The following is a 14,536-nucleotide window of genomic DNA, read 5'->3' on the forward strand; positions in this document are numbered from 1 at the left end:
CGCTCTGCGGCCGGCACAGCCCAGCCCCGCCCGCACCTTTACAGCACCAGACAATAGTAAAAAATAAAATGATAATAACATTGTTATTATCCTTTTATTTTTCTTGTGTGGCGATGCTCCTCCGCCTTAGCGGAGGAGCCATCACTATTCAGCTCCTTTTTAGGTCAAAGCCTACCAGACAGCAAAGTTGTCTGGTTACAAAGACATATTGTATTGTGGAAAGGCAGAAAGCGTATCTAGGAATGGATACCGCCTATTGCTTACCATTGGCTTTGTATTTTGTCCTTCACATTTGCTTGCTTTCTGTTTTTTGGCTTTATTTGTTAAAACCTATCCATCATGTCTTTATCCCTCCTGTGTAGCAAAGCTTGTTCACTACCTTTTTGTCTCCCTCTGTTCTTCCACGAGAGTTTGCTTTTCAAGAACTAATGGTTTCTTTTTCCATATGCACCCTATAAGAGTACATATGTTTTCCAGCTGACTACCCGACTACCCCATGTAGGTAGGTGCAGTGAGTGACTGCACCCTCCTGCAAGGGTTTGCCCAGGGGTTCCACAGGACTCCCTTTCCCCCTCCAGAGAGCTGCAATCAGGGGGCGCACTGACAGCGCGCCACCTTTTGGGTTAGTGGCCTTTTCTATAATACCAAAGTGCCTCAGGATGCGCTAAGCAGGCACTATTGCCTGTTGCGTCCTGAGGCACTTCCGTAATATGGCCCCTGGTATGCGTCTCTGTCCACCCCCAGTTATCCATGTTGTTCTTTTGCCCATGTGCTTCACTCCCATTACCCAGTACTCCATGTTGTCCTCTCTCGCTGTGTCCTTTCCCTTCACCAAGTCTTCCACCTTGTCATCCCATTGTGTCCTTCTCTCTCCCACTCAGTGCTCTCTGTTGTCCTCTTGCAGTGTTCTGCTCTCCCCCACCCAGGACTCCACTTTGTTCTTTCTCACCCGTGCCCTTCTATCGCACCACTCGCTCTCTGTATTTTGTAAGTTTGTATCTGCGCACACTCATTTTAGTGCCTGCCTAAAAAAATTACGTAGTGGCCACATAATGTTTTAAAAAATATATAACATTAGCCATGCTACACAGCAGCTGTGCTTCTATACAGCATGGCTAGATAGCATTGGAAAAACCAATAGGCATCATCGGTGAGACTTATTGGTTTTTCCAATGTTTGTCTATGTTTGCTGGCTATTTTTGCTTTAAACATGTTAGCCTTCTATGAACTTTTCCTGGTTACCGATTACTTTTACTTTTAATTAAACAAACCTTGATCTTTTAATCTTGAATAAAATCTTTGCAGATCCTACTTTAATTAACCCACAATGAAAGAAGTGGGAAGAAGTTTAGAAAATGAAGATTTATGTAGCACTAACATTGCATTTCATGTTTGGGAAAAAGGCGGCAATTATTTAATAACCCTTGTGCTATTATCAACATAGTGAGGGAGACAACAGAAATAGATATGGGCAGCTTTGATTGTAGTACGAAATAATAGATATTGCCACTTGCATCAGCGAAATCAACCAGCTTTGGAAAAAACATCCAATTTTGTCGTCAAATTGATTAAGACATGCTGGGAGCCTCCAAGTCCGTGAACATTTGCAAATAAGTCAGGAAACTAATAATAGTAATGTCTCCATAATGGAGAAGAGAAAGTTACCTATAATTCAATTTGTACCTCACGGGTATTTTCATTAAATTAACAAACAAGTAGCCCAACTCGAACTGATAAGGAAAATTAAATAATTGCTAATAAGCCTGGGCAGTGAACTCCGCTCAATTTGCGGAGTTTGCGGAGTTTTTCGCACTCTCAGATTTCCAAAAATCTCCGCTCTGCAGAGCGGAGTTTTTCTCCTGCTTGCGCTCACCAATGGTAAGTTGCCAATCCAACGCTAGACCACTTCCCAGCGAGATTTCACAACGTGGGCAGTCTCCGACGGTCTCTACGGCTCGTGTTATGAAACCTTCAGTTCATATTGAGGCTGCTGCTGCTCGAGCAGAACTTTACTCGAGTGGCAGAAAGAAGTAGCACTCTCTTGCACTGATTTTATAGTGAGGGACAAACCCCCAGCACTAAAAATCAGTGCCAACTGCATGAGATAACCCACTCCGCTGCTCCTGAAACTCCACGTTGCTTGGCAGAGTTTTTTGTCACTTCGCAGAGTTCCGCGTAGCCGAACTCTGCAAATTATGCCCAGGCTTAATTGCTAATTTCATTCACAAAAAAATTAAACTATTAAGTACCTTAAGGACAAAAGCAGGTGCAGTATGACGAGAGGAGTGGGAGAGGGTGAATGGAATGGCTGCAGACAGCCAACTATGCAAATGGAGGATAGTGATGGGCAAGACAATGTGCAGAAATTCCCTGAAACTGAGAGTGGAGCAGACCAGTGTTCTCTATCAATAACTACTCTGGTTGATGAAAAACAAGGCCAACTTCCCAAAACAAATATAACCGCATGAACAATAAGGTGACAGGGAAGAATCAGCGGACGGGAAATGATGAACGTGGCAGAGGCGTAGTCTAAAGAAATGCTAAGAAGTTAGAACAAACATTGGAAAAGCTAATAGGTCTTGCCTAGGGCTGGGCTATTGGCTTTGCCAACTGGGCGAGGGTGGACAATGGGAAGGCTTGTTGAAGGAGGAAACAGGACTGAAATAATAAAGCGATATGAAGCTAGGGTGATCAGATTTTGAGAAGCAAAACCCGAGATAGGCCAGACATGAAAGTAGACCTAAAACCTTTAGTCTTACTTCTATATATTTCTTGTCCTGTTTTTAGGTCTTGCCTAGGCAGCACATGCGCTGTCTCTTCGAGACATGCCGTATCTAGGCTATGGGCTTAAAAAAACTCTCATCTTTAAATTGGTTCCTCTTGCTGTCCTTTAGAAATGCTGGCTTTTCATTGGTGAATACACTTAGTTGTCCCTCCTTTTGGAATTTGGTAGCCTACCATGAGGACTGGCCCTTTTACATGCGTTACTACTGTTCAGGTTATTTATAGTTAGAAAGAATTCCTTTTTTCGTTGGCCTGCCTCTTTGCTCGTTAACTGTTCTGTTTACTAGTTTGCCTCCCCCTAACACCTCCCATAACACTGCTTCCTCTCTTATCTCAGGTGCCTCCCCCTCACACAACACTGCTCACAGGCCCCACCACACCTCTGAGGTCACTGCTGTTTTTCTCCTTTGATCAATTAAAGCAGTCTACCCCCACCCCCTTGCACACACTGCTTGCCCGCTGCTGAGATCACTGCTTTGAAGTCTTTTTTTTTATTGGTCACTTTTATTTATATAGCATTCTTATAAATTAGTGGCATTTTTATATTGTATGCTTTGAATTCGTATCTTAATTTAAATTAGTCATTTGCCGACACCAGACTCGAATACGGATCCCTAGCTTCCCTGTGGGTAGCTCTCCCCGTTGAGCCATAAACTTTCACTAGCTATGTTGCTGGGTGCAGAACCATATGTAGTCAAAAGAGGTCCCAAAGGAAACCTAGTGACAACCTATGGCACTGCACCCTCACATCATAGCTTTAGTCTCTTGTTTCTTAAAGCATACAACCTGTACTGTGAATGCTCCATCCTTTGGCAAAAGTGCCACAACTGTGCTTTTTGCATTGCTTCCTCTTCCTCACTTCCATGTAGCTCTCACCTGTAAAAAACTCTGCTTGCTGTGGTTGTCCATAAAAAGTTGTCTGGCGCAGTTGTAACAATGGGCCGCTTTGCAGTATTTGGGCATCTTTGCCCGGGCCTGATGTAGCCCTGGAGCCGCGGCTGCGGCTCAAGAGCCACTACTGCGATTTGTGCATGAACATGGGGTCACATGAGCATCTGAAAACGCCAACATCAAAGGCAGGTCAAAACTTGTGTGCCACAGTGTGACCATGCGTTGATACGCTATGTTGCGCTGTGCTATAAGTAATTCTAGAAGCACGCAGGTGCTTCTTTCCTCTTGGATTCAGAGAACTCTTACTGCATGCAGGCACCAGTGGAAGCTGGTGAACACCTCGAACACCGGCTCTTCGAACATTTCTGCCCATCTGTCGTGTACTATAAATAGCTCTAACCTGTTTTAAACTGTGCTTTTTCCACATGTGGTACTAAACAATTGCCGTTATTAACTCACGTTAATCCTGAGTCCACCCGTCAGATTTAATTATTTCCCCAGCTTTTTTCGACTGCAGTCTGTCAGCTGCGTGTCCATGCAGGGAGCTGGGCTTGTCTCTGTCGTGTGAGATAACATTGTTTCCATCTCCTTCAGTCTGGAATATCTCTGTGCCCATTTACAATAAAAAGTCAATTTAAATTATTGGGATTACATTAATATTTGGCTGTGGATCTGCATATAATCAAAAAGATTAAGGATGTACGTCGAAGAACGCCATCTGGAAAACACACACCACTTCCAGTATAAATAGCAAACAAGCCAGCGTCCCTTCTGGTGCTAGAAATATGGCCACACACAGAAACTGTGCGAGGATGCCCAGCTCTCTAGGCAAAATAAAACGTGCCTGCATTTACTTGGAAGGGAATGCTGGGCTGGTCACCGGATAGATATTGTTGGGAGCTGATCTCACTAACACTAGGAGAGAGCCACTTGTCAGACCCGAGACATAACCACACGAAACTCATACTAGAACAAGCATTTGCAATGCAATAGGCCTCACATAAGTGAAACTTTGAGCCATTGGCGAAACAAATGCTAACGATTTTTTAATTAAAAAAATTCCAGAATTTTTTTCATTATTTATTCTAATGTTGTGATATTTTTTTAACAACCCCCCCCCCCAAAAAAAAATATGCATTTGCAACGCCAATAGATCAAAGTTTCACTAATGCAAGACCTATTGAATTGCAAATGCTTATCTGCATCGCCACATAAATACATACACACTAAAACACACACACACAATAGGCTTGTAAATGCATATGTATGTGTGTGTATACATCTATGGCAGGACTCCTCCACCCTGACCGCCAGGGCACAAGTCCTAAATAAAGAGGTGGGGGGACGCTCAAATACAGAAAGTGACGTCACGACAGGAAGTGACGTCACGAAAGGTAAAAACATAGAAGTGGGGGGATGCTCAAAGGCATGTCGTGACGTCACGGCCGGAAGTGACGTCACGAAAGATAAAAATTAGAGCACTCCTTTCACAGGGTGTAGAATCAACTCTTGCAATGTTATTTGAGCAGTCCTATATACATCTGTTAACATGGCATTACATACTTCACCTACGCCCGTCACATTAGTGAGTTAGATAAAAACGTAAAAAGCCGTACCTGTAGGCTGTTCAAAGAGCCCTTCCTAGGCGGAGGGTGGGGAGGGGATGTAACGTTTTTTTTGTGAATAGCTTCCCATGTGCTTACTATGCTTGTAACTACAGCTTCTATCGGGGCGTTCCCTCTCCGTCTTTATATTTGTTGTGTTTTTGCATGCAGTTAACCCCTTAAGTGCTGCCTCGGTGCATTGGCAGACGGCAGCACTACCTCCCCAGTGCTGCGCACGACCATTGGACGTCCATTCAGCACTAGTTCCAATGGACAGCGCAGCACTGGGGAGGAATGTTTAATAGCATCTATGAGGTTAATGGCAAGAATATACGATTCCTTAGCAAGGGCATCTTTGCAGGGGGGACGGCGTCAACCTGGTAAAATAAATTAAAATAAGAGGGAGGACGACGTCCACCTGAGTGGTACCCCAACTCGAGCCCTGCTGACCGCCCCTGCTCTCCACCCAACTCTGCCTCTACTGGGAGCAGGCATCCGTCCCCTCTCGTGTACTGCCTGACACGAACAGATAATTTAACATTTCAGTCTTCAGAGATGCCGGTGAATGGAGGTATAACTCAATCCTGCTTTGCAGAATGACCTGACCTTTGCCCCAAAAAACTGGAAATGTACCTAAAATTATAATAAGTGTTGGGACATTCCTCCGAAATCCAGGAATAATGGTCACCCTATATGTAGCGCTCTGCGCTGGCCGCGGTATAGGGCTTTTTTCCTTCTAATGGAGGTCGTGGGATGGAGAGAGGAGAGGAATAAGCAAGAGGGCTTACAAGGGTGAGAAAGGAGACATAACACGGATGAGGTGGGGGGATGGGAACAAGTAACACAGGCGGTGGGTGGTAGGGGAATAAACAACACAGACAGGGTTGGGAGGGGAATAAGCAACACATACGAGGGTGGGAGGGGAAGTAGCAACATGGACAGGGTAGTGGTAAAAAAGAAAATAAATAAAAAATAGTACCTCAATCAAGGGCCCAGCAGCGGACGGACTCTAATTCAAATGAACAATCAGTACTTGGTCTATGCTCCAGCTGAGAGCAGAGGAAGTGAAGAAAGCTTGTGCTCCCCAATTAGTAGGCAGCAAATCAATATGGGCGGTGAACTCTGCTCCACTGGCGGAGCTTGCAAAGTTTTTTTACTCCTTGCTCCTCTTGGAACGTGGTGTTTGGGGAATAAAAACTCTGCCATCCATGTAGCGGAGTTTACTGGCGCCGGCCCACTCGAAAACAGGTGTTTGGATGAGGCCCCACAGTAGTTTCATCAGCGCGTGGCAATCTCCGTCCGCATTAAAACACACCTCCATTTAGTTTTTCTTGATGCTTAAAATGTGTGCCCCTATTTGAATACTATTCAATTAATGTAAAAAGCTCAATGGTAAAAAACTTGATATTATATTTGTTTTCACATATTCCCGTTAGGTAAATTTATTCAGGCATTGGGCAGTCTCTTTATAAGACTGGTAACTGTTCTAATTGCCTTGATTGTGATGAATCAGAAATTGATTTATTTAATGTTTTCATGTCCTGTGTATAATACGCGCAGGAAAACGTGACTGCCACAACTGCTGAATTCAGTTCAGTAGCAGCTTTATTCGATTTAGGTTGCAAATCATAAAAGCATAACAGTCATAAAAGCATACATTACAATAACACAAAATATCTACAAGTTAAAATATGAGACCAACCTTTGGGTGCGATTTCCTTTTTGATAACGTTCATTTTACAGGATTAGCATTAAAAACAATACCAGACAACTAGTTGTCCCTTAATTAAGGCAATTAATAACAGGCAAAATGTATCTATTGAAAAACTTTCCATATGTAAGTCAAAGATAGCTATTATACAGTGTTTCAAATCGGTTGGAAGTGGAGATATTACAGCCACTCAATGCGCAGACACTTCTGCCCATCGGATGGTTACACTTTGCATTTGGTCTTAATGGGCAGAGGTATGACGTACTGGGGTAAAAGTCCTGTAGATCCCAGGTGGATATAGGGCCATCTCCTTTTTGGGGCAGCCAAGTTTGAAGATATGGGACAACGTGTTTGTTCCTGAATTCTACTAGTACTAGGTCGCCGACAATATCTTTTGGGAGGGATCCTAGCCAGTTACACTCATTATTCTTCCGTCCAAGTTAGGGGACAGGGGTCTATTTTTTGTTAGCCAGAATGTAACCTTGATTTTTAGGTCCTGATGTCTTTCGACTTTTCCGCTTGTGAGTGCTGGCACTCCAGAGAATACGCACACAAACGGAGCGGCCTCCGGTGGTAGGTGTATGTGATTAAATAATCTACTGTCACCTTTTGGAATGTAGCTTCTTTGCTCAACCCTATCCTGGCAGCAGTGCACTGTGCTAATGTAGAGTTAGTGGTTACTCTAAGAATGTTTGGAGCTGACGTGGGTGAGGCTACTGGTTGGATTCGGACATTATTACTTTGTGCAGTTGATTTGGGCACTTCTATGGCAGTGAGAGACTGAGGTTGGTTAGATCTTGCAATGTTTTTTATGAGTATCAAGTTGGCCTTGATCGTTTCCTCTATTCCCGTAAGTCTGTCCCCTAGACTGTTCATTCTTTCTATCACCGGGGATATTATAGATTTGACCAGGTGTTCAATCTGGGCCAATAGGGTTACCTGGGTAGAAGGTGCAGAAGAGTCTGATTTCCCAGCAACCTCTGGGGCTGGGGGGGAGGTGATGACGGCCAATGGGGGGCTTGAGCACAATTTTAGTTGTTTTACTTGACTTCCCAGGTGTTTAACCCCATTTCGCTTTCTTTTAACGGAGGGGACCTGAGGGAGCACTATGTTTTGGGTGATAACTTTTGCAGGTAGTAAGAGGGGGGTACCTAACAGACTATCGTTTAGGTGGAGTGGTGTACTAGTCTGGGGACTTGTGCTTACTGTAGTCATGTCAAGTCAAGTCAAGTCAGAGAATTTATATAGCGCACTACATACCCAGAGGGTCTCAAGGCGCTTGAGGGGGGGTGGGGAATTACTTGTCAAATATCCACGTTTTAAGTTGCTTTCTGAATGCTAGGTGGTTCTGGGTAAGGCGAAGGTAGGTAGGAAGTGAGTTCCAGGTTTTAGCTGCCAGGTAGGAGAAGGATCTACCTCCCATGGTGGTTTTGTTAATGCGAGGTACAGTGGCAAGGGCTTGGTTGGATGATCGTAGTTGGCGGGAGGGGGTGTAGAAGGACAGTCGTGTGTTGAGGCATTCTGGTCCGATTTCGTAGAGTGCTTTGTGTGCGTGGGTTAGGAGCCGGAAAGTGATCCTCTTATTGACGGGAAGACAGTGGAGGTTTTTCAGGTGACTAGAGATATGTTCTTTATGCGGGATGTCTAATATGAGCCTGGCTGAGGCGTTTTGGATTCGTTGGAGTTTTTTCTGGAGTTTGGCGGTAGTACCGGCGTAGAGGGTGTTTCCATAGTCCAGTCGGCTCGTGACCAGAGCGTGGGTGACCGTTTTCCTAGTTTCGGTGGGTATCCAACGAAATGTTTTTTTGAGCATGCGAAGAATTTTGAAGCAGGATGAGGAGACGGCGTTGACTTGTCTGTTCATTGAAAGTGAGGAATCCAGGATGACGCCCAGGTTCCGTGCGTGGTCTGTCGGGATGGGTGCTTTTCCAAGGGCTTCTGGCCACCAAGAGTCGTCCCATGCAGAGGGGGAGGTACCTAAAATGAGGACTTCTGTTTTATCTGAGTTCAGTTTCAGACGGCTGTGTTTCATCCATTCGGCTACTTCTTTCATTCCTTCGTGTAGGTTAGTTTTGGCGGTGCTAGGGTCATTGGTGAGTGATAGTATCAGTTGAGTGTCATCCGCGTAGGAGATGATGTTGAGGTTGTGTTGGCGGGCGATGGCCGCGAGGGGGCTCATGTATACGTTGAAAAGGGTGGGGCTGAGTGAAGATCCTTGTGGTACGCCGCAGATGACTTCAGTGGCCACTGACTTGAATGGTGGAAGGCGGACTCTCTGGGTTCTTCCGGTGAGGAACGAGGTGATCCATTCTAGTGCTTTTCCTTGGATTCCGATGTTTCTGAGGCGCTGTAGAAGGGTGCTATGGCAGACTGTGTCGAAGGCTGCGGAGAGGTCGAGGAGGATGAGGGCGACTGTGTCTCCATTGTCCAGTAGAGTTCGAATGTCATCTGTTGCTGCGATGAGGGCGGTCTCAGTGCTGTGTTTTGCTCGGAAGCCGGACTGTGAGGAGTCGAGGGATTTGTTGGCTTCGAGGAAGGCGGCGAGCTGGTTGTTGACAGCTTTCTCGATGACTTTGGCCGGGAATGGAAGGAGCGAGATGGGGCGGTAATTTTTGAGTTCGGTGGGGTCCGCTGTGGGTTTTTTCAGAAGGGCGCTGAGTTCAGCGTGTTTCCAGCTTTCCGGGAAGGTGGCGGAGTTGAAGGAGCAGTTGATGACGTCTCGGAGGTGCGGTGCTATAATGGAGTCTGCTTTGTTGAAGATGTGGTGAGGGCATGGGTCTGTGGGGGATCCTGAGTGGATGGAGTTCATCAGGCGGATGGTGTCCTCAGTGGAGATTGGGTTCCAGTCATTAAGGATGTTCGAGGGGGGTGAAGGTCCAGCAGATGGTTGGGTGGGTTGGTCTCCGGGTTGTTTGTCGAAGCTGTTGTGGATGTCTGCAATTTTGTTGTGGAAGAATGAAGCTAGGGAGTCGCAGAGGGCTTGAGAGGGGGTGATGTCGTTAGAGTTGGCCGAGGGATTGGTAAATTCCTTGACGATGTTGAAAAGTTCCTTGCTGTTGTGGGCGTTGTTATCTAGTCGGTCCTTGAAGGCGGTTTTCTTGGCCGTTCGGATCAGTTGGTGGTGAATGCGGGTGGCGTTTTTGAAGGCGTCCTTGGTGTTGGTGGATGGCTCTTTTTTCCAGGCCTTCTCAAGGGAGCGGCAGAGTTTCTTTGATTTCTTAAGATCATCGTTGAACCAGGAGGCCTTCTTGCTGCCAAGTTTGCTTTGTCGTTTTTTCAGTGGTGCTAGGATGTCGGCGCTGTTGGATAACCATAGGGTGAGGTTGGTGGCGGCTTGGTCGGGGTTTGAGGAGTAGGCTGGGGGGTTTGGAAGAAGCGATGAGGAGATCTGGTCGATGGTGATTTTGTTCCAGTTTCTTTGCAGAGTTGGTTGTGGGTGGTTGTTGGGTTTGGGCTTGTTGTAGGTAAAGTGAACGCAGCTGTGGTCAGTCCAGAGGAGAGCCGTAGTGTGGCTGAAGGAGACATGATTGCTGGAGGAGAAGATAGGGTCGAGAGTTTGGCCTGCGATGTGGGTGGGGGAAGTGACCAGTTGTTTAAGTCCGAGGTTGGTGAGGTTGTCCAAAAGGGTGGTGGAGCTGTGGTCGTTGTTCTTTTCAAGGTGAAAATTGAGGTCTCCCAGAAGGATGTAATCTTTGGAGGGGAGCGCGTGTGGAGTGATGAAGTCCGTGATGTCCTCGCTAAATTGTGCGCGGGGTCCTGGTGGCCTGTAAAGGAGGGTGCCTCTGAGTGTGGTCTTGGGGTCGATGTGGATTTGGAAGTGAAGGTGTTCAGAGTTGGCGAGATTGACGTCAGAGCTGGTTGAGATGTGGATGGATTTCTTATGGACGATAGCGATTCCTCCTCCTGTGTGGCCGGTACGGTCCTTGCGTATGATCTTATAATCTTCTGGGATGGCTATGGTGATGTTCTGGGGCGGAAGAGGCGTTCATCCATGTTTCTGTTAGGAAGGCGACGTCCGGAGAGATGGTGTCTAGTAGATTCCATAGGTCAATGGCATGCCTGTGGACCGATCGGGTGTTGAGCAAGATGCATTGTAGGTGGTTGGGGTCGGGAATCTGTGGTGTGATCATAGCGGAGTTGTTGACGGTGCCGATGAATTTGCAGGAGTAGCATGAGAAAGGTCCATGGGTGTGTCCAGGGGCGGCTTGGACGCAGTTGGGGGAGCGGCCGGGGTTAAGGGCTAGGATGGTGGTGGCATCGTAGGTAATGCGGGAGGGCTGGGCAATGCGAGGGCCAGGGGGTCTGGCGCTGGGCGTGGTCCTGGCGCGGACGGGCGTAGACGGGCTTACCTTTGGCGCACCTTCGGCGAGGCCGTAGCGCGTGGACGCTGCGCGTGGAACCATCTGACTAACATAGGTGGTGGAGGGGGCGGAGCGTGGGAGGGTCCGCTGGGAGGCGGGGACGTGGAGGCGGGCCAGGGGAAAAGCACAACAACAAGATGGTGGGGTGGCTGGAAAGTGAAACCGGGAGGGCGCAATGCGAAGCCTGGTAATGTTGAATGCAAATAAGTCCCAGCGTGCTCACACAGAGAATCTCGGTAAGAGCGCTGACAATTTAAAAACAAGCTGTCTAAAATAAATGCACTTAAAGGTTAAAAAGCGCTGCCAAAACTACATGCACATACAAGTTGAAAAGCGCTGCCTCTAAATAATGCACAGAACGAATTGAGCAGGTCAGATCAACGATACCAGACTCTGCAGGCGAGTCACAGGGAAAACCAGATTCAGCTGTGGGCTGTGGACGCTGCACTGGGCTGGGAGCAGGGAGCGAGGGGAGCGGCCGTTCAGGACGATGTCCAGGCGGTCACTGGGTCCTTGAATTGAGCAAACTAGCGTCCTTAACTGTAGGACAGTTAAGGACGCTAGTTTGCTCAATTCTCGGTTCCAGTGGAGCATACATAGTTTTACATAAACTGTTTAATTCCTCCAGCAGTGATAGGTTTTGTACTATGTCGGCTGCCAGTGAGGGAGATCGCTTGTTGGGTGTAATATCTATGGACGGGGATCGTTCAGGTCTCTCTGTTTCATGGGGAATGGGCAATGTTGTCCTATTTAAGTAGTGGTCGAGTGTCCCGTTGAACGAACCCCTCTGGGGGATGGCATTTTTGGTAACCCCCTTACGAATCATAGTGTGACTGATTTATATGTAGTGAACGCCAAAATAGCAGCAAGATCTAGTAATTTCGAGGTTCACAAGATAATGTCCATTGGGGAGGTCCGTAGGTGAGCATAAATATAATATCCAGGTCTTTTTACCTCCTCTTGTTGAAATGCCAAGGGGGGTGGCCCGGCCCGTCCTCCTCGGGCCACAGAGGGCCCGCCCTTTGCCCGGGCTTAGCCCGCACGCGGACCCGCAACGCGGGGGCTCTCCTCACTCTTATGTGACTCCGGTCGCAGAATTGGGCGCAAAGGATCCCAGGAGTTGAAGTCCTCCCTCTGCTCAGCGGCCGCAAGATGATGAGCTGCGGCGGCGGGAGGGGGGACACAGCAGGCAACAGGGGTCCGCAGGTCAAGGGGGCTGAGGTGAGTGTTTCCCCCAAGCGTGGCACAGGTGGATTCCTATGAGCTGAATTTTAGTGAGGGAAATCACGCAAACATCCACAGAATGTGTACATACGATAGTCCTGAGCTTAAGTTAGTCTGCCTTCGATAGGCCCAAATAGTTTGTCTTTAACTGTTTTCTCCTTCTTTGTCGTCCCCTTGGTGCAGTCTGTCTTCCATGTCCACAGTGCTCGTACAGTGGGCCGACTATGTTCCAGGGCTGGCATCTCTCTTCTAGTTGGGATACTCAAAGTTCTTCCTCTTGGTTATTGACAGTGCTGTCATGTTTCTGTGCCACAGAATTTTAATTTCACCCCTTTTTGCAGTTGTTAGAGCAAGGATTTCTAAACTCATTCACGTGACAACCCCTGCTCCCCTGCATAAAGCAAACGTTGGCAATTCTTGTTTGTCTAGTTTTAAAGGGCTAGGCCCATGGGCACTAGAATTATGGCATTTTGCAACTGCAGTCTTTTCCACCTAATTATGGAAATGCTTCATTTGCCACATAATCCAACACCTGCTACATAATTTGCAAATTTTAAAAACAAAAAGAACTATTCAAGATGTAGTGAATCAAACGTCATTAAACTAGTGGTGACGTGTTACCATGCAGTGGAAGGCCCTTTGCAAAGGTTAACTAGTCACCTTCCAGTTGATTGTTGCTCTAAGCTGGTACTAATGGGGAGAAATGTTTGCCCAGACAGCGTTAACGCGTGTAAAAAGCATTAGCAATGTCAATAGGTCTCGCTTTATTGACCTATTGGTTTTGTCAATACTTTTTGCCAATTGCTAAATATCGTTATCAAATAGCTTTTTACTACTATTGTGTGGCATCGGCATATAAAATTGACACAATGATGCAGCCATTACATTCAAGCATACATGATGAAATGTTTGTCTTTACCACACATGCGTGCGCCTAGGCAAAAATGTAGGGAGCATCATTTATGCTCCAATCCAAGTTGGCGGATGACATTTGGATCGGGAAGTTAAAAAAACATATTATTAGTGCGTGAAAGTGTTTTTGCACCGTGTAGCAGCCTAGCTGCAAATGCAGCTGAAAGGCCTTCCAAAAAAGAAAATTATTTAAAAAAAAAGGTTATGGAAGGTGAGAATTTCTGAGAGCAACAGAGGAGTGGGTGGGAGAAGCACGTGGCAGTGGGGTGATGGGGATTGGATGAGGAGATCAAGGGAGAAATTGAGGTTCCTGAGACTGGGCTGGGAGAGGCCGAAAAAGACAATAAAAGTCATGAAGGGGTGATGAACACACTGGAGAGCAGGTGTTTGGGGGCGAGGAGCAGCACATGAGCGAGAGAGCTAGAAAGCACTTGCACTCTACTAGAGTGCTGAAAGAAACCCAAAAGTAGTTCTCTAAATGTGAGCAGTGGAAGGGTACAAGTCAGCCAATCAGATGGATGGTTGAGAGGATATGCTCCAGGGGCTGGACCAACACAAGAAAACGAAGGCAAGCCATGAAATAAGAAGCAAGCAAATGAGATTGACAATAAATTCAACAAATTATAAGCAACTGATGAGCTCTCAGCCTCTGTAGGCTTTTTGCATGTTCCCCAAGAGGCTTTTGCCCACAGACAGCTAAAACTGTCTGATAGGCAGAGACTATAACCAGCTCTGCAAAGCTGTGGCACGCAGGAGTATTCACGCAGTGACAACTTTGTGAAACAGGAAACTCAGATAAAGCAGCAAATGTGAAGGTTAAACTGGCTGCTTTATTTCAGACAGCCCCTACTGCCTGTCAATCAATGACACTGGTGCAAGTCCAGGCTACTTGTGGAATCAGTGATGTCCTCTCGGCCACCCAGGCCAGGTGGATACTCTGGACTTTGCTAGCCAAGAGCCAACAGACATAAGTTTATCGCAGAACACGCAGACCGTCTTTTAGGCATCTTTATCCAAAAACGTGTCACAGTTTCTGTTAGCCTTAGGCC

Source organism: Lissotriton vulgaris, chromosome 5 (assembly GCF_964263255.1).
Source record: "Lissotriton vulgaris chromosome 5, aLisVul1.2, whole genome shotgun sequence".
NCBI lineage: Eukaryota > Metazoa > Chordata > Amphibia > Caudata > Salamandridae > Lissotriton > Lissotriton vulgaris.